The sequence below is a fragment of the Oncorhynchus keta genome, chromosome 34, assembly GCF_023373465.1.
Source record: "Oncorhynchus keta strain PuntledgeMale-10-30-2019 chromosome 34, Oket_V2, whole genome shotgun sequence".
Classification (NCBI taxonomy): domain Eukaryota; kingdom Metazoa; phylum Chordata; class Actinopteri; order Salmoniformes; family Salmonidae; genus Oncorhynchus; species Oncorhynchus keta.
In genome coordinates, this window is record NC_068454.1 from 28,038,125 (window position 1) to 28,058,057 (window position 19,933).

Genomic DNA, 19,933 nt, shown 5'->3' on the forward strand with positions numbered 1-19,933 from the left:
TGTTACTGGGGAAAGGGGTAGAGAGGAGTGTTACTGGGGAAAGGGTTATAGAGGAGTGTTACTGGGGAAAGGGTTATAGAGGAGTGTTACTGGGGAAAGGGGGAAAGGGGTAGAAGAAGGAGTGTTACTGGGGTAAAGGAGTGTTACTATAGAAGAGTGTTACTGGGGAAAGGGAAAGGGTGTTACTGGGAAAGGGGTAGAGAGGAGTGTTACTGGGGAAAGGGTTATAGAGGAGTGTTACTGGGGAAAGGGTTAGAGAGGAGTGTTACTGGGGAAAGGGTTATAGAAGAGTGTTACTGAGGAAAGGGTTAGAGAAAGTGTTACTGGGAAAAGGGTAGGAAGAGAGGAGTGTTACTGGGGAAAAGGTTATAGAGGAGTGTTACTGGGGAAAGGTTAGAGAAGGAGTGTTACTGGGGAAAGGGTTATAGAGGAGTGTTACTGGGGAAAGGGTTATAGAGTGTTACTGGGAAAGGGTTATAGTTAGTGTTACTGGGGAAAGGGTTATAGAAGAGTGTTACTGGGGAAAGGTTATAGAAGAGTGTTACTGGGGAAAGGGTTATAGAGAGTGTTACTGGGGAAAGGGGGTTATAGAGGAGTGTTACTGGGGAAAGGGTTAGAGAGGAGTGTTACTGGGGAAGGAGTATAGAGGAGTGTTACTGGGGAAAGGTTATAGAGGAGTGTTACTGGGGAAAGGGTTATAGAGGAGTGTTACTGGGGAAAAAGTGTTACTGGGGAAAGGGTTATAGAGGAGTGTTACTGGGGAAAGGGTTAGAGAGAGTGTTACTGGGGTAAAGGGTTATAGAGGAGTGTTACTGGGGAAAGGGGGAAAGTGTTACTGGGGAAAGGGTTATAGAGGAGTGTTACTGGGGAAAGGGTTAGAGAGGAGTGTTACTGGGGAAAGGGAGGAGTGTTACTGGGGAAAGGGTTATAGAGGAGTGTTACTGGGGAAAGGGTTATAGAGGAGTGTTACTGGGAAAGGGGAAAGTGTTACTGAGGAAGGGTAGAAAGTGTTACTGGGGAAAGGGGTAGAGAGGAGTGTTACTGAGGAAAGGGGTAGAGAGGAGTGTTACTGGGGAAAGGGGTAGAGAGGAGTGTTACTGGGAAAAGGGTTATAGAGGAGTGTTACTGGGGAAAGTCTTATAGATTACTGTTACTGGGGAAAGGGGTTAGAGGAGTGTTACTGGGGAAAGGGGTAGAGAGGAGGGTTACTGGGGAAGGGGGTAGAGAGGAGTGTTACTGGGGAAAGGGGTTAGAGGAGTGTTACTGGGAAAAGGGGTAGAGAGGAGTGTTACTCGGAAAAAGGTTATAGAGGAGTGTTACTGGGGAAAGTGTTATAGGGAGAGTGTTACTGGGGAAAGGGTTATAGAGGAGTGTTACTGGGGAAAGGGGGAGAGAGGAGTGTTACTGGGGAAAGGAGTAGAGAGGAGTGTTACTGGGGAAAGGGGTTAGAGGAGTGTTACTGGGAAAAGGGGTAGAGAGGAGTGTTACTGGGGAAAGGGTTATAGAGGAGTGTTACTGGGGAAAGTGGTAGAGAGGAGTGTTACTGGGGGAAAGGGGGGGAGATGAGTGTTACTGGGGAAAGGGTTACAGAGGAGTGTTACTGAGGAAAGGGGCAGAGAGGAGGGTTACTGGGGAAAGGGTTATAGAGGAGTGTTACTGGGGAAAGGGGCAGAGAGGAGTGTTACTGGGAAGGGGGTAGAGGGGAGTGTTACTGGGGAAAGGGGGAGAGAGGAGTGTTACTGGGGAAAGGGTTATAGAGGAGTGTTACTGGGGAAAGGGGTAGAGAGGAGTGTTACTGGGGAAAGGGGGAGAGAGGAGTGTTAATGGGGAAAGGGTTACAGAGGAGTGTTACTGAGGAAAGGGGCAGAGAGGAGGGTTACTGGGGAAAGGGGTTAGAGGAGTGTTACTGGGAAAAGGGGTAGAGAGGAGTGTTACTCGGAAAAAGGTTATAGAGGAGTGTTACTGGGAAAGTGTTATAGGGGAGTGTTACTGGGGAAAGGGGCAGAGAGGAGTGTTACTGAGGAAAGGGTTATAGAGGAGTGTTACTGGGGAAAGTGTTATAGAGGAGTGTTACTGGGGAAAGGGTTATAGATGAGTGTAACTGGGGAAAGGGGTAGAGAGGAGTGTTACTGGGGAAAGTGTTATAGAGGAGTGTTACTAGAGGAGTGTTACTGGGGAAAGGGGCAGAGAGGAGTGTTACTGGGGAAAGAGAGGAGTGTTACTGGGGAAAGTGTTATAGGGGAGTGTTACTGGGGAAAGTGTTATAGAGGAGTGTTACTGGGGAAAGGGGTCAGAGAGGAGTGTTACTCAGGAAATGGTTATATAGGAGTGTTACTGAGGAAAGGGTTATAGAGGAGTGTTACTGAGGAAAGGGTTATAGAGGAGTGTTTACTGGGGAAAGGGATAGAGAGGAGTGTTACTGAGGAAAGGGTTATAGAGGAGTGTGACTGGGGTAAGGGTTATAGAGGAGTGTTACTGGGGAAAGGGTTATAGAGGAGTGTTACTGGGGAAAGGGGTTAGAGAGGAGTGTTACTGGGGAAAGGGTTATAGAGGAGTGTTACTGGGGAAAGGGGGAGAGAGGAGTGTTACTGAGGAAAGGGTTATAGAGGAGTGTTACTGGGGAAAGGGTTATAGAGGAGTGTTACTGGGGAAAGGGTTATAGAGGAGTGTTACTGGGGAAAGGGTTATAGAGGAGTGTTACTGGGGAAAGGGTTATAGAGGAGTGTTACTGGGAAAGGGGTTAGAGAGGAGTGTTACTGGGGAAAAGGGTTATAGAGGAGTGTTACTGGGGAAAGGGTTATAGAGGAGTGTTACTGGGGAAAGTGTTATAGAGGAGTGTTACTGGGAAAGGGTAGAGAGGAGTGTTACTGGGAAATGGGTAGAGAGGAGTGTTACTGGGGAAAGGGGGAGAGGTGTTACTGGGGAAAGGGTTATAGAGGAGTGTTACTGGGGAAAGTGTTATAGAGGAGTGTTACTGGGGAAAGGGTTATAGAGGAGTGTAACTGGGGAAAGGGGTAGAGAGGAGTGTTACTGGGGAAAGTGTTATAGAGGAGTGTTACTGGGGAAAGGGGCAGAGAGGAGTGTTACTGAGGAAAGGGTTATAGAGGAGTGTTACTGGGGAAAGTGTGATAGGGGAGTGTTACTGGGGAAAGTGTTATAGAGGAGTGTTACTGGGGAAAGGGGTCAGAGAGGAGTGTTACTCAGGAAATGGTTATATAGGAGTGTTACTGAGGAAAGGGTTATAGAGGAGTGTTACTGGGGAAAGGGTTATAGAGGAGTGTTACTGGGGAAAGGGTTAGAGAGGAGTGTTACTGGGGAAAGGGTTATAGAGGAGTGTTACTGGGGAAAGGGTTATAGAGGAGTGTTACTGGGGAAAGGGAGAGAGAGTGTTACTGGGGAAAGGGGAGAGAGGAGTGTTACTGGGGAAAGGGTTAAAGAGTGTTACTGGGAAAGGGGAGAGGAGTGTTACTGGGGAAAGGGGAGTGTTACTGGGGAAAGGGTTATAGAGGAGTGTTACTGGGGAAAGGGTTATAGAGGAGTGTTACTGGGGGAAAGGGTTATAGAGGAGTGTTACTGGGGAAAGGGTTATAGAGGAGTGTTACTGGGGAAAGGGAGAAGGAGTGTTACTGGGGAAAGGGTTAGAAGGAGTGTTACTGGGGAAAGGGTTATAGAGGAGTGTTACTGGGGAAAGTGTTATAGAGGAGTGTTACTGGGGAAAGGGTTATAGAGGAGTGTTACTGGGGAAAGGGTAGAAGGAGTGTTACTGGGAAAGGGAGAGAGTGTTACTGGGGAAAGGGTTATAGAGGAGTGTTACTGGGGAAAGGGTTATAGAGGAGTGTTACTGGGGGAAAGGGTGTTACTGGGGAAAGGGTTAGAGAGAGTGTTACTGGGGAAAGGGTTATAGAGGAGTGTTACTGGGGAAAGTGTTATAGAAGGAGTGTTACTGGGGAAAGGGTTATAGAGGAGTGTTACTGGGAAAGGGTTAAAGGAGTGTTACTGGGGAAAGGTAGTGTTTATAGAGGAGTGTTACTGGGGAAAGGGTTATAGAGGAGTGTTACTGGGGAAAGGGTTATAGAGAGGAGTGTTACTGGGGAAAGGGTTATAGAGGAGTGTTACTGGGGAAAGGGTTATAGAAAGTGTTACTGGGGAAAGGGTTATAGAGGAGTGTTACTGGGAAAGGGTTAGAGAGAGTGTTACTGGGGAAAGGGTTATAGAGAGTGTTACTGGGGAAAGGGTTATAGAGGAGTGTTACTGGGAAAGGGGTTAGAAGGAGTGTTACTGGGGAAAGGGTTAGAGAGGAGTGTTACTGGGGAAAGGGTTATAGAGGAGTGTTACTGGGGAAAGGGGAGAAGGAGTGTTACTGGGGAAAGGGTAATAGAGGGAGTGTTACTGGGAAAGGGTTAGAGAGGAGTGTTACTGGGGAAAGGGGTAGAGAGGAGTGTTACTGGGGAAAGGGGTAGAGAGGAGTGTTACTGGGGAAAGGGGTAGAGAGGAGTGTTACTGAGGAAAGGGGTAGAGAGGAGTGTTACTGGGAAAGGGGTAGAGAGGAGTGTTACTGAGGAAAGGGGTAGAGAGGAGTGTTACTGGGAAAGGGTAGAGAGGAGTGTTACTGGGGAAAGGGGTAGAGAGGAGTGTTACTGAGGAAAGGGGTAGAGAGGAGTGTTACTGGGGAAAGGGGTAGAGAGGAGTGTTACTGGGAAAAGGGTTATAGAGGAGTGTTACTGGGGAAAGTCTTATAGATTACTGTTACTGGGGAAAGGGTTTAGAGAGTGTTACTGGGAAAGGGTAGAGAGGAGTGTTACTGGGGAAAGGGTTAGAGAGAGTGTTACTGGGAAAGGGAGGAGTGTTACTGGGAAAAGGTTATAGAGGAGTGTTACTGGGGAAAGGGTTATAGAGGAGTGTTACTGGGGAAAGTGTTATAGAAGGAGTGTTACTGGGGAAAGGGTTATAGAGGAGTGTTACTGGGGAAAGGGTTATAGAGAGGAGTGTTACTGGGGAAAGGTTAGAGAGGAGTGTTACTGGGGAAAGGGGTTAGAGAGGAGTGTTACTGGGGAAAGGGTTATAGAGGAGTGTTACTGGGAAAAGGGTTAGAGAGGAGTGTTACTGGGGAAAGGGTTATAGAGGAGTGTTACTGGGGAAAGGGTTAGAGAGTGTTACTGGGGAAAGGGGTTATAGAGGAGTGTTACTGGGGAAAGGGTTATAGAGGAGTGTTACTGGGAAAGGGTTAGAGAGAGTGTTACTGGGGAAAGGGTTATAGAGGAGTGTTACTGGGGAAAGGGGTAGAGAGGAGTGTTACTGAGGAAAGGGGTTAGAGGAGTGTTACTGGGGAAAGGGTTATAGAGGAGTGTTACTGGGAAAGGGAGAAGTGTTACTGGGGAAAAGAAGAGTGTTACTGGGGAAAGGGTTAGAGAGGAGTGTTACTGGGGAAAGGGTTATAGGAGTGTTACTGGGGAAAGGGTTAGGAGTGTTACTGGGGAAAGGGTTATAGAGGAGTGTTACTGGGGAAAGGGTTATAGATTAGTGTTACTGGGGAAAGGGGTTAGAGGAGTGTTACTGGGGAAAGGGTTAGAGAAGGAGTGTTACTGGGGAAAGGGTTATAGAGAGAGGAGTGTTACTGGGGAAAGGGGGTTAGAGGAGTGTTACTGGGAAAGGGGTTAGAGGAGTGTTACTGGGGAAAGGGTTATAGAGAGTGTTACTGGGGAAAGGGTTATAGAGGAGTGTTACTGGGGAAAGGGTTATAGAGGAGTGTTACTGGGGAAAGGGTTATAGAGGAGTGTTACTGGGGAAAAGGGTTATAAGGGGAGTGTTACTGGGGAAAGGGTTATAGAGGAGTGTTACTGGGGAAAAAGGGTTATGGGGAAGAGGAGTGTTACTGGGGAAAAGAGTGTTACTGGGGAAAGTGTTACTGGGGAAAGGGTTATAGAGGAGTGTTACTGGGGAAAGGGTAGAGAGGAGTGTTACTGGGGAAAGGGTTATAGAGGAGTGTTACTGGGGAAAGGGTTATAGAGGAGTGTTACTGGGGAAAGGGGCAGAGAGGAGTGTTACTGGGGAAAGGGTTAGAGAGGAGTGTTACTGGGGAAAGGGTTATAGAGGAGTGTTACTGAGGAATGGGGTATAGAGGAGTGTTACTGGGGAAAGGGGAGAGAGGAGTGTTACTGGGGAAAGGGTTGGGAGAGGAGTGTTACTGGGGAAAGGGTTATAGGAGTGTTACTGGGGAAAGGGGAAAGGAGTGTTACTGGGGAAAGGGTTAGAGGAGTGTTACTGGGGAAAGGGAGATAGGAGTGTTACTGGGGAAAGGGTTATAGAGGAGTGTTACTGGGGAAAGGGTTAGAGAGGAGTGTTACTGGGGAAAGGGTTATAGAGGAGTGTTACTGGGAAAGGGTTATAGAGGAGTGTTACTGGGGAAAGGGGAGAGAGGAGTGTTACTGAGAAAGGGTTATAGAGGAGTGTTACTGGGGAAAGGGTTAGAGAGGAGTGTTACTGGGGAAAGGGTTATAGAGGAGTGTTACTGGGAAAGGTTAGAGAGAGGAGTGTTACTGGGAAAGGGTTATAGAGGAGTGTTACTGGGGAAAGGGTTATAGAAAGGAGTGTTACTGGGGAAAGGGTTATAGAGGAGTGTTACTGGGGAAAGGGTTATAGAGGAGTGTTACTGGGGAAAGGGTTATAGAGGAGTGTTACTGGGGAAAGGGTTATAGAGGAGTGTTACTGGGGAAAGGGGAAGAGAGTGTTACTGGGAAAGGGTTATAGAGGAGTGTTACTGGGAAAGGGTTATAGAGGAGTGTTACTGGGGAAAGGGTTATAGAGGAGTGTTACTGGGGAAAGGGTTATAGAGGAGTGTTACTGGGGAAAGGGTTATAGAGGAGTGTTACTGGGGAAAGGGGAGAGGAGTGTTACTGGGGAAAGGGTTAGAGAGGAGTGTTACTGGGGAAAGGGGAGAGAGGTGTGTTACTGGGGAAAGGGTTATAGAGGAGTGTTACTGGGAAAGGGTTATAGAGGAGTGTTACTGGGGAAAGGGTTATAGAGGAGTGTTACTGGGGAAAGGGTTATAGAGGAGTGTTACTGGGGAAAGGGTTATAGAGGAGTGTTACTGGGGAAAGGGGAGAGAGGAGTGTTACTGGGGAAAGGTTAGAGGAGTGTTACTGTGGAAAGGGTTATAGAGGAGTGTTACTGGGGAAAGGGTTATAGAGGAGTGTTACTGGGGAAAGGGGTAGAGAGGAGTGTTACTGGGGAAAGGGGGAGAGAGGAGTGTTACTGGGGAAAGGGGTAGAGAGGAGTGTTACTGGGGAAAGGGGTAGAGAGGAGTGTTACTGGGGAAAGGGGTATAGAGGAGTGTTACTGGGGAAAGGGGTATAGAGGAGTGTTACTGGGGAAAGGGGTAGAGAGGAGTGTTACTGGGGAAAGGGTTAGAGAGGAGTGTTACTGGGGAAAGGGGAGAGAGGAGTGTTACTGGGGAAAGGGTTATAGAGGAGTGTTACTGAGGAATGGGTTATAGAGGAGTGTTACTGGGGAAAGGGGAGAGGAGTGTTACTGAGGAAAGGGTTATAGCGTAGTGTTACTGGGGAAAGGGTTAGAGGAGTGTTACTGGGGAAAGGGGCAGAGAGGAGTGTTACTGGGGAAAGGGGAGAGAGGAGTGTTACTGAGGAAAGGTGTTATAGAAAGGAGTGTTACTGGGGAAAGGGTTATAGAGGAGTGTTACTGGGAAAGGGTTATAGAGGAGTGTTACTGGGGAAAGGGTTATAGAGGAGTGTTACTGGGGAAAGGGTTATAGAGGAGTGTTACTGGGGAAAGGGTTATAGAGGAGTGTTACTGGGGAAAGGGGAGAGAGGAGTGTTACTGGGAAAGGGTTATAGGAGTGTTACTGGGGAAAGGGTTAGAGAGGAGTGTTACTGGGGAAAGGGTTATAGAGGAGTGTTACTGGAGGAAAGGGTTATAGAGGAGTGTTACTGGGGAAAGGGTTATAGAGGAGTGTTACTGGGGAAAGGGGTAGAGAGGAGTGTTACTGGGGAAAGGGGTAGAGAGGAGTGTTACTGGGGAAAGGGGGAGAGAGGAGTGTTACTGGGGAAAGGGTTATAGAGGAGTGTTACTGGGGAAAGGGTTATAGAGGAGTGTTACTGGGGAAAGGGTTATAGAGGAGTGTTACTGGGGAAAGGGTTATAGAGGAGTGTTACTGGGGAAAGGGTTATAGAGGAGTGTTACTGGGGAAAGGGGAGAGAGGAGTGTTACTGGGGGGGAAAAGGTTACAGAGATAGAGTGTTATACTGTGGAAAGGGGAGGAGAGGAGTGTTACTGGGAAAGGGTTATAGAGGAGTGTTACTGGGGAAAGGGCATAGAGGAGTGTTACTGGGGAAAGGGGAGAGAGGAGTGTTACTGGGGAAAGGGGTAGAGAGGAGTGTTACTGGGGAAAGGGTTAGAGGAGTGTTACTGGGGAAAGGGTTATAGAGGAGTGTTACTGGGGAAAGGGTTATAGAGGAGTGTTACTGGGGAAAAGAGAGTGTTACTGGGGAAAGGGGGAGAGAGGAGTGTTACTGGGGAAAGGGTTATAGAGGAGTGTTACTGAGGAATGGGTTATAGAGGAGTGTTACTGGGGAAAGGGGAGAGAGGAGTGTTACTGGGGAAAGGGTTATAGAGGAGTGTTACTGGGGAAAAGGTTAGAGAGGAGTGTTACTGGGAAAGGGGAGAGAGGAGTGTTACTGGGAAAGGGGAGAGAGGAGTGTTACTGAGGAAAGGGTTATAGAGGAGTGTTACTGGGGAAAGGGTTATAGAGGAGTGTTACTGGGGAAAGGGGTAGAGAGGAGTGTTACTGGGGAAAGGGTTATAGAGGAGTGTTACTGGGGAAAGGGTTATAGAGGAGTGTTACTGGGGAAAGGGTTATAGAGGAGTGTTACTGGGGAAAGGGTTATAGAGGAGTGTTACTGGGGAAAGGGTTATAGAGGAGTGTTACTGGGGAAAGGGTTATAGAGGAGTGTTACTGGGGAAAGGGGCAGTTACTGGGGAAAGGAGTGTTACTGGGGAAAGGGTTATAGAGGAGTGTTACTGAGGAAAAGGGTTATAGAGGAGTGTTACTGGGAGGGGGAAAGGGTTATAGAGGAGTGTTACTGGGGAAAGGGTTATAGAGGAATGTTACTGGGGAAAGGGAGAGAGGAGTGTTACTGGGGAAAGGGTTATAGAGGAGTGTTACTGGGGAAAGGGTTATAGAGGAGTGTTACTGAGGAAAGGGTTATAGAGGAGTGTTACTGGGGAAAGGGGGAGGAGGAGTGTTACTGAAAGTGGGGAGGAGGAGTGTTACTGGGGAAAGGGGTAGAGAGGAGTGTTACTGGGGAAAGGGTTAGAGGAGTGTTACTGGGGAAAGGGGTTAGAGGAGTGTTACTGGGGAAAGGGGAGAGGAGTGTTACTGGGGAAAGGGGCAGAGAGGAGTGTTACTGGGGAAAGGGGTTAGAGAGGAGTGTTACTGGGAAAGGGTTATAGAGGAGTGTTACTGAGGAATGGGTTATAGAGGAGTGTTACTGGGGAAAGGGGAGAGAGGAGTGTTACTGAAAGGAAAGGGTTACTGGGAAAAGGGTAGAGGAGTGTTACTGGGGAAAGGGGGTAGAAGAGTGTTACTGGGGAAAGGGGCAAGGAGTGTTACTGGGGAAAGGGGAGAGTTACTGAGGAGAGGAGTGTTACTGAGAAAGGTTTATGTAGGAGTGTTACTGGGGAAAGGGTTATAGAGGAGTGTTACTGGGGAAAGGGTTATAGAGGAGTGTTACTGGGGAAAGGGTTATAGAGGAGTGTTACTGGGGAAAGGGTTATAGAGGAGTGTTACTGGGGAAAGGGTTATAGAGGAGTGTTACTGGGGAAAGGGTTATAGAGGAGTGTTACTGGGGAAAGGGTTATAGAGGAGTGTTACTGGGGAAAGGGTTATAGAGGAGTGTTACTGGGGAAAGGGTTATAGAGGAGTGTTACTGGGGAAAGGGGGAGAGAGGAGTGTTACTGGGGAAAGGGTTATAGAGGAGTGTTACTGAGGAAAGGGTTAGAGAGGAGTGTTACTGGGGAAAGGGTTATAGAGGAGTGTTACTGGGGAAAGGGTTATAGAGGAGTGTTACTGGGGAAAGGGGTAGAGAGGAGTGTTACTGGGGAAAGGGTTAGAGAGGAGTGTTACTGGGGAAAGGGTTATAGAGGAGTGTTACTGAGGAAAGGGTTATAGAGGAGTGTTACTGGGGAAAGGGGAGAGAGGAGTGTTACTGGGGAAAGGGGAGAGAGGAGTGTTACTGGGGAAAGGGTTATAGAGGAGTGTTACTGGGGAAAGGGTTATAGAGGAGTGTTACTGGGGAAAGGGTTTAGAGGAGTGTTACTGGGGAAAGGGTTAGAGAGGAGTGTTACTGGGGAAAGGGGCAGAGAGGAGTGTTACTGGGGAAAGGGGTAGAGAGGAGTGTTACTGGGGAAAGGGTTATAGAGGAGTGTTACTGGGGAAAGGGTTATAGAGGAGTGTTACTGGGGAAAGGGTTATAGAGGAGTGTTACTGGGGAAAGGGTTATAGAGTAGTGTTACTGGGGAAAGGGGTAGAGAGGAGTGTTACTGGGGAAAGGGGCAGAGAGGAGTGTTACTGGGGAAAGGGGGAGAGAGGAGTGTTACTGAGGAAAGGGTTATAGAGGAGTGTTACTGGGGAAAGGGTTATAGAGGAGTGTTACTGGGGAAAGGGTTATAGAGGAGTGTTACTGGGGAAAGGGTTATAGAGGAGTGTTACTGGGGAAAGGGTTATAGAGGAGTGTTACTGGGGAAAGGGTTATAGAGGAGTGTTACTGGGGAAAGGGTTATAGAGGAGTGTTACTGGGGAAAGGGTTATAGAGGAGTGTTACTGGGGAAAGGGGCAGAGAGGAGTGTTACTGGGGAAAGGGTTATAGAGGAGTGTTACTGGGGAAAGGAAAGTGGGAGAGAGGAGTGTTACTGGGAAAGGGAAAGGGTTACTGGGAAAGGGAGGAGTGTTACTGGGGAAAGGGTTATAGAGGAGTGTTACTGGGGAAAGGGGTTAGAGGAGTGTTACTGGGGAAAGGGGAGAGAGGAGTGTTACTGGGGAAAGGGGGCAGAGATGAGTGTTACTGGGAAAGGGGTAGAGAGGAGTGTTACTGGGGAAAGGGTTATAGAGGAGTGTTACTGGGGAAAGGGGGAGAGAGGAGTGTTACTGAGGAAAGGGTTATAGAGGAGTGTTACTGGGGAAAGGGGTAGAGAGGAGTGTTACTGGGGAAAGGGTTATAGAGGAGTGTTACTGGGGAAAGGGGAGAGAGGAGTGTTACTGAGGAAAGGTTTATATAGGAGTGTTACTGGGGAAAGGGTTATAGAGGAGTGTTACTGGGGAAAGGGTTATAGAGGAGTGTTACTGGGGAAAGGGTTATAGAGGAGTGTTACTGGGGAAAGGGTTATAGAGGAGTGTTACTGGGGAAAGGGTTATAGAGGAGTGTTACTGGGGAAAGGGTTATAGAGGAGTGTTACTGGGGGGGAAAGGGGCAGAGAGGAGTGTTACTGGGGAAAGGGAAAGGGTTATAGGAGTGTTACTGAGGAAAGGGTAGGGGTTACTGGGGAAAGGGTTATAGAGGAGTGTTACTGGGGAAAGGGTTATAGAGGAGTGTTACTGGGTAAAAGGGGTTAGAGGAGTGTTACTGGGGAAAGGGTTAGAAAGGTTTTAGAGTGTTTTAGAGAGTGGTGGTTCTCGATCTGCATGGAAATAATGAATGGAATTCAACTCTGTACTTTCATACCCTTTATTAATCCTTTATAAAGTATACATCAATGTAAAGTAATGAAAGTGTAGCCAAAAATCATTGAGGTTGCAATGGCAAGTGCAATGTAATTTGCTTGGACTGAATAATGGATTTTTTTTCGATGAAATACATAAAATGGAGACATTCACTTACATGGTCATATGATCAGGGTGAAAGACAGACACTTACATATGAGGTGCATCAGATTAAAAACGCTTATCTCTGCTTCCCAATATGTCTTGACCCAATGTCCTTCTACACAGTCAGTATTTTAGCCCAGCAACATGGGGCCAAAGTCATGACTTCAGAGTCATTTCCACCTTCACCACATGCATGCTGAGAATCAAAATTCCACTGCCATAAAGGCAACTGGTGCACAGATTAGCTCGGAGATTACGTTCTCGTACTGGAACACCCCCTGTAACCTCAGAGGCATTACACTCAAGAAATCAGAGTCTATACCACAAGGTACTGCCTTTTTGTGTGTGTTTGTGCCACAGATTCCAGCAACATCTTTGTTGTCTAATCATTTCGTTTCAGACTTTGTGTTTCACAATTTGAACATGTTGACAATTTTTATACAAAAAACAACATTTTATTTGAGTATGATAAGGTGTCTCTGGTAGACAATTTTCTGTCCAATTTTTGGTCGGTACATAATGTCTTTATATTTGCATTGACAATGAAATGAAATACTATGCACCTCTTTCTGTGAGTAGTGGTGAACATTGGACAGCGAGGAAAATGTAGATCTGCTCCTTTTTTTACATTTTCACCTAAAATGACATACCCACAAATCTAACTGCCTGTAGCTCAGGACCTGAAGCAAGGATATGCATATTCTTGATACCATTTGAAAGGAAACACTTTTGAAGTTTGTGGAAATATGAAATGCTTGTAGGAGAATGTAACACATTAGATCTGGTAAAAGATAATACAAACAAAAAAACATGCATTTTCTTTGTACCATCATCTTTGAAATGCAAGAGAAAGGCCATAATGTATTATTTCAGCCCAGGCGCAATTTGGACTTTGGTTACTAGATGGCAGCAGTGTATGTGAAAGGTTTTAGACTGATCCAATGAACCATTGTATATCTGTTCAAAATGTTGTATGAAGACTGCCCAAATGTGCATAATTGGTTTATTCATACATTTTCAAGTTCAGAATTGTGCACTCTCCTCAAACAATTGCATGGTATTCTTTCACTGTAATAGCTACTGTAAATTGGACAGTGCAGTTAGATTAACAATAATTTAAGCTTTCTGCCCATATCAGATATATCTATCTTTAATTCTTACATCCTCGTGCTAATCACATTAGCCTATGTTAAACTAATCATCCCGCCGGGGGGACACCGATCCTGGGCAAAAGAGTCTCAGGATATGCTGTAGTCGCTGTGCTGCTGATTTCAATGGGCAGGCTTTTACTCAAATGTACAGTGTTTATTTTGTATACAGTAGTACTGTATATCTAAGACAATTCTTCCCTCAGGAATATTGAAGTTGATCCTATCCTAGATATCAGCTAGCTAGATCATCACGATCTGCTGAAACATTATTCTTGTATGAGGTTTCCCAGAGGATACACATTTAAACCTCACACATATTTATGACTAAACCAAGGGAACAATGCTGACTAGGAATTCACCTGATAGGCAAAGACGTGTGTATATTTAATACCTGTAGGGTACTGTATGTATTAATGTATGCAAAACGCAATGCTCAATGAATTGCATGAAGCACAACTATACATTTGACCTCTAGAAGGGAAAAAGGTATGTATGTATAAAGCCCATAGAGGGGAAATGAAAGAAATACTAAAGTGAAGTATAATCACTGTTGGAAAGTTGTTTAGAATTCATTTCAGTTTTAGGGCTCATGCACTTATGCATTATGAGTTATTTTACTCTAGAGAAAATGAACCGTCTCTCTCGCTCCCCCCACTGCTAGATACATGAGATTTGAGCTTTTCTTTCTATTCGACGAGACATTTATTTTCTATTTTTATATTTAGACGGCAGCCATTTTGAATGAAATGCATGGAGTTAATTACACATCTCAGTGAGTTTGGTGTGCGCCTCATGTTTTCTTATTAGGAAATGCAGGGTGCGTGAACCGCATACTTATGAAGTTATTTGTTTACTGGACTTAATTTGGTTTATGCAAAGTCTAATCTTGCTATAGGTTAATAATCACACAGTAATCTGTATTCCACTCAGACACCTGTGCTGTATACTGTATGGTTTGACCAATTATGAATTTATCAACTCATAAATCATGTTTGGACATACTGTGTACGGTATCTTTCCAATATTAAACATTGGTCTATCAGATTTCAAGCACTTGGCCCAAACAAATAGGAAACAGTACTCTGCCCCACCCCAACGTCAAAAACATTTTCAGTTTCTCACCATGTATATTTTTCTTGGCCCAACGTCCAAATGTTGTTTTGTTTTTTAACAATGGGAAAGATTGCTTTGATATTGTCCATTCCACACACCTCCCTGGACCAAGGCTGGATCCCAAATGACACCCTATTCCCTATATAGTGCAGTACTTTTGATCAGAACCTTTTGGGCCCAACACGACTATGTCATTCATCTTTTTCTAATGACCATGGCACAGCGGCCATCTCTGTCCCAATATTCACTTATTAGGCTCTGTGGGACCAAGGGAAGAGGTGTCCGAGATATCCAGACCATAACCATCACCTCCAATCCTGTTCAAACACTCTGTGGATCTCCCTGTTTGCTAAATGCCTTAAGATGCCTTTAGGGCCAAACACGACATCTGTTCAACCGTGAAACAGGAACTGAAGCCTGCTGCATGTTGCTTAAAAAGAGGCAATTCGAAAAAACGATTAATTATACAGGTATGGAAAAAGAGATGACAGACAGAGAGGCTGGAATGATGGAAATCATATAAAATAACTCTCTGTATCTAAATAACTTCGAAAAATAAATAAAAAATGACTAATAGTAACAGTGAGTGAAGATTGACAGGACATGTTGAGTTGAACACTGGAGCTCGAGAGGTCTGGCCACATACAGTATCATATCCATAACTTCACTACATTAATATATGTATTTTTTATTTATTTCTCACCAGTCTCTTCTGTAGTTTTCTTCCTCCGGAGAAGAATATCAGTAAACATTTTGTTTGAGAAAAGAAGCAGCCTGGGCTTAGCAGGATACATATTAAAGCTTTAAGAAATGTGTGATTATCCCTCCGATAGACCTGAATCGGTCTGGCAGTCATTACATTCAGACTCAGACTGCAAACTCATTTAATTTCTCTTTGGTCTGAAACAAGAGGAAGAGAAGAAACGTCTACTCTGACTGTGTGTGTACCTCTCACTCAACTTGTGTACCTAGCTATTATTTTTTGAAGCTCTAATCAGCCTTAGCTCCCTACATACTTTATGCAAGCTTCTCATTCTCATTCCAGACACTGATCCAGAGAATGAAAGAGCCAGTCCAACGAATCAGATTTGATCGTCATTTTCTTCTGGGCTCGTCCGTTGGAAAATGATTTCTGCTGTCCATGCCACCTGGTAAAGTAAAGTGCAGCATCAGACTGGTATCATTCATCTTTGCAGTCGTGAAGAAGATACATATACATTTGTATGAAGAGTGAAGTTATGAAAGTGATGCTGTCTGGACATGTTAGGAATGTTAAACCTTTAACATTGCTCAAGGGTGAAGTTTCCCTAGGTAGAGATCTAGGATCAGCTTCCCCTCCCCTAATCCTAACGTTAATTAGTGTGGAAAATGCTAAACTGTCCCAAGATCTAGGCTGGGGTAACTTCACCCTAACCCATGATCAGACTATAAAATAAGTTGTACTCAGAAGTTGTACTGAGCAGCAAAACGAGTCCTATGTTGGTCTTGTATAGTTGTGAAAATGAAGCCATTTATCTCCATATTGTTCAATACCAATACCTGATAATAGTATGGAATATAATGTAGCCCTGAATGGGAAAATAAAGTCCTGTGTATTTAAAGCTCTTGTCAACAGTACTGTACTATATAAAGAATAAGGTTGTATTTTTTATGCAGACAAATCTCAAAGCCTCTCTGGTCTATTTACTTTCAAGCATGTTTTGCTATTAAATGAGTGATGGATAACTGGTAGCATAATATTTGCTCTATAGGGGAAATAAACCAGTCAAGTCAGAAAAGGAGAGAAAAGTCCTGCAATATGATTATGATTTAGGCCTATATAACAAAGTAAAAGAAACACATTAGGCTACATGTTGCTATGCAATCTCCTTACCTACTAAATGTTAATGTTTTTATTAGCCTACCATTATTATAATTCCTGTGCATCAAACACCTATTTGCTTGCAATACAGTTGATCAACTACAAGAAGTTGAGAGGAGGAGGAGATACGCACACTTTTCCTAGCCTTTTTGTGCATGCGCACCTTTGACAAATGAGGCCCAGGTGTGATGAGATTAGAAACCCTCTTTTCTTCGGCAACTCCGACATCTCGTCCCCGTAAGGGGCACAAAGACCTGATTGAATGTGTTTGATTTCTGCCATTGATTTTTCCATTGTGTGGCCGTTTTATCGGGGGAGACAAATTGCCTTCTGCAGACAGCCATGTGGGGGACAGAGGCGTGACAGAAAGGTAAGGGGCAGCCAGGAGCCACGGAATTACCTTGCCATAATTTCTCTCTCTATAGAGGCATTGGTTCAGGCTGGTTTTACAAATCAAAATAATGGTAATGTTTATAGCTTTCTTACTTCCATAAAAAATGTTAGGTTAACGTTACTCAGGTTACCTACAGTGCCTTCAGAAAGTCGTTACGTCACTTTATCTTTTCACATTTTGTTGTGGTACAGACAGAATTTACATTTTGTGTCACTGGCCTACACACAATACCCCATAACGCCAAAATGGAATGAATTACAAATTAATAAAAAAAATTAAAGTTCAAATGTCTTGTGTCATGTATTCATGTATTCAAATAAGTTCAGGAGTAAAAAATGTACTTAATGGCTGTGATAGGAGAAAACTGAAGATGGATCAACAACATTGTTGTTATTCTACAATATTAAGCTAAATTACAGAGTGAAAAAAGGAAGCTTGTACAGAATAATGGATCCTGTGACCATTAAGGGACTAAAGTAAAACTGCAAAAAATATGTCAAACAAATTAACTTTATGTCCTGAATACAAAACTGTGTTTGGCGCAAATCCAACACAACACATCACTAAGTACCACTCTTCATATTTCCAAGCATGGTGTTGGATGCATCATGTTATGGGTATGCTTGTCATCGACAAGGAGTTTTTGGGGATAAAAAGAAACAGAATAGAGATAAGCACATGCAAAATCCTAGGGGAAAACCTGGTTCAATCTGCATTCCAACAGACACTGGAAGACAAATTCACCGCTTAGCAGGACAGTAACCCATGGCCAAATATACACTGGAGTTAGGGAAATGGGGATACCTAGTCAGTTGTCCAACTGAATGTATTCAACTGAAATGTGTCTTCCGCATTTAACCCAACCCCTCTGAATCAAAGAGGGGGACTGCCATAATTGACATCCACAGCACCCAGGGAACAGTGGGTTAACTGCCTTGCTCAGGGCAGAATTACAGATTTTTACATTGTCAGGTAATGAATGGGATTGAAACCAGGTGTGTAGGAAGCCAAGACAAAACCAATGGAAAATGAAAAATGGATCAATGACCGGTGACGTCGACCGCTGAGCACCGCCCGAACAAGGAGAGGCTTCGACTTCGGTAGAAGTCGTGATAATAATTTTTAGAAAAATGTTTTCTCTTTGTCATTAAGATTTAATCATTTTTGAGATCAGGCTGTAACACAACAAAATATGGAATAAGTCAAGGGGTATGACTAATTTCTGAAGGCACTGTATCTGCATTTGATACCCTTACCTAGCACTTATACAGCCGTGTGAGGGATGAAGACGTGACTGAAATTTGAGAGCAGAGGAGCCACACATAAGCAAGGAATTGGCAGATATAATTTTAACGGGTAGGCCTATAAATTCCAAAAAGCCTCATAGCTGTTCCAGTCTGTTTTAATAAATCCAAATGATGACCGTTGACAATGACATTTCGCTATTTCCTTATTTCAGTGAACAAATGGTTTACTTAATTTTATTTAGATTACCTTTCTGCATTTGATACCCTTACACAGCACGTATAACGCATGGGTATATGACACAGTTGTAGATAGGTGACAACAGAGCCATATAGAGTACAGAGATCAACAAACCCTCTCTTTGATTCGACCAAAATAAAGTACACCATGATTGTGAAGGGCATAGTTCTTGGCAAAGGCAAATTCATTATTTTGCATTGCAGACAGAGAAGATGAACATCATTTTTTTGTTGCTTTCCCAGATTTTTACATTTAAGCAACATCACAATTATCTCCTCTGGGCTTCGTTGAGAAACTAAGAATAAAACAACCCCTTTTCAAAGTGCATCCACATTCTGGCAACAAAGTTCTAGACAATTAACAATACACTAGAGGGCTCTTGGTTTTGAAAGGAGTCCTACTGTTAGGGAAAATGCTAATTAAAGTGTTCTAAAATGAGTCAAGAACTGCTTTCACAAAAAAACGACACATAATGATCGCAGTCAGAGCAGTATTCATTTTGGCTACTATTTTAAATTTAGTTTTTAGTTTTAGTCTTAAAATACCTTTTAGTCTTAGTCACATTTGAGTAATTTCACCTTTTCTTCATTTGAGTTATTATCTGTCAACTAAAACTCAGGATAATTATTGTCTTGTTTTAAACACAGCCATTTTAGTCGCATATTTAGTCACCTCTAACTTCCATCATGTGCACATTCAGATAGCCTAACGTGACATACTATCCCCTCATATACCTTAGCTGGCAACATTGATATTGTGGCAGATTGTAACCTATGGCAGCAATAATGAACCATATAGGCTATAAAGCATTGGCTAGAGGTTAAACAAGTTAACGCTCTGATTTTCAAGGGGGTTAAATAACAGTTTCCTAGAAAGGGAGAGCATTTGAGCTTTACAAAAATGTCAGAAGTATTATTGTACTCAACAATTTAGCATTTGTTTTTCCCATAGGAAAAAGCAACTGCAACTGGCCTTTGCGAAATGCTCACGAGAGCGGCAACACAGATTAATGAATAACAGTGCACATGGGAAAATAGAGCTTCTGATGTGACCAAAGCAAAAACAGCCTACATGAAAGTAAGAGAGAGAGAGTAAACATTATTTCTAGCTGAGGTTAGTTACAAGTCAAGTGTCCTGGCTTCGTATCATTTCAAAAGATTGACGAGTGACTGAAGTGACTGCCTGGGAGCTGTGTGGGAGAGCAGATCAGCTCAATCAGAGCACACAACGCAAAGATGTCTGCCAATGAGAAGAAAGCATGAAATATTCTGCATGCATGAATGCTTAGGATTGGACGAAACAGACAAAAATTAGCTTCATGTCAAATTAACGTGGAATTCCTATCTCGTCACATTTTCATTGTCTAACTGAAAAGTAATTTGTAATACTTGTAGTTTTTTGCAGGGCATCTCATCTTTTTATTGTCATAGTTTTAGTTCAGAAGAATAGACCGTTGACAAGTATTTTTCGTCAAAGTTATTGTTGACGAAATGTACACTGAGTCAGAGGAATGGTGCACTGAACATACAAATGTAAATAGAGATTGTCAGAAGGACAATTTACCCTAGTGCTTGTAAATTAGACCTCAATGTCAGGGAGAACATTTTTACCCAGGTTGCGTCCCAATAATCTCCCGTTCCTCCTGAGTTGTGCACACTAATTTTAAAGCACTGGATTGGTGCAGGCATGGGCTAAGGGATGTGAACAAGTGCACACTTTGACAGAAAGGGAAGATTATTGGGACACATCCCCTTTCCCAGGACCTCTAAACATCTCTCTTGATCTATTCAATACCACCATTCAACAGCCTTGTCATTCTGTGTATGTCTAACGCCCTAACTCAGCTTTGCTATTCTCTGCATGTCTATCCATCTCTTTATCTCCCCATACAGCTGTTAGTGTCTGAGCTGCGTCTGTCCATCTGTCTCCTCTGATGCTCGTACGCACCTTCATTTTCCCTAACAGACTGATGTGAAGCACGTTCCATCTCCATATGCAGTCAAACCATCACTGGGACAGCGGAGAGGAGAGGAGAGGAGAGGAGAGGGATGCTA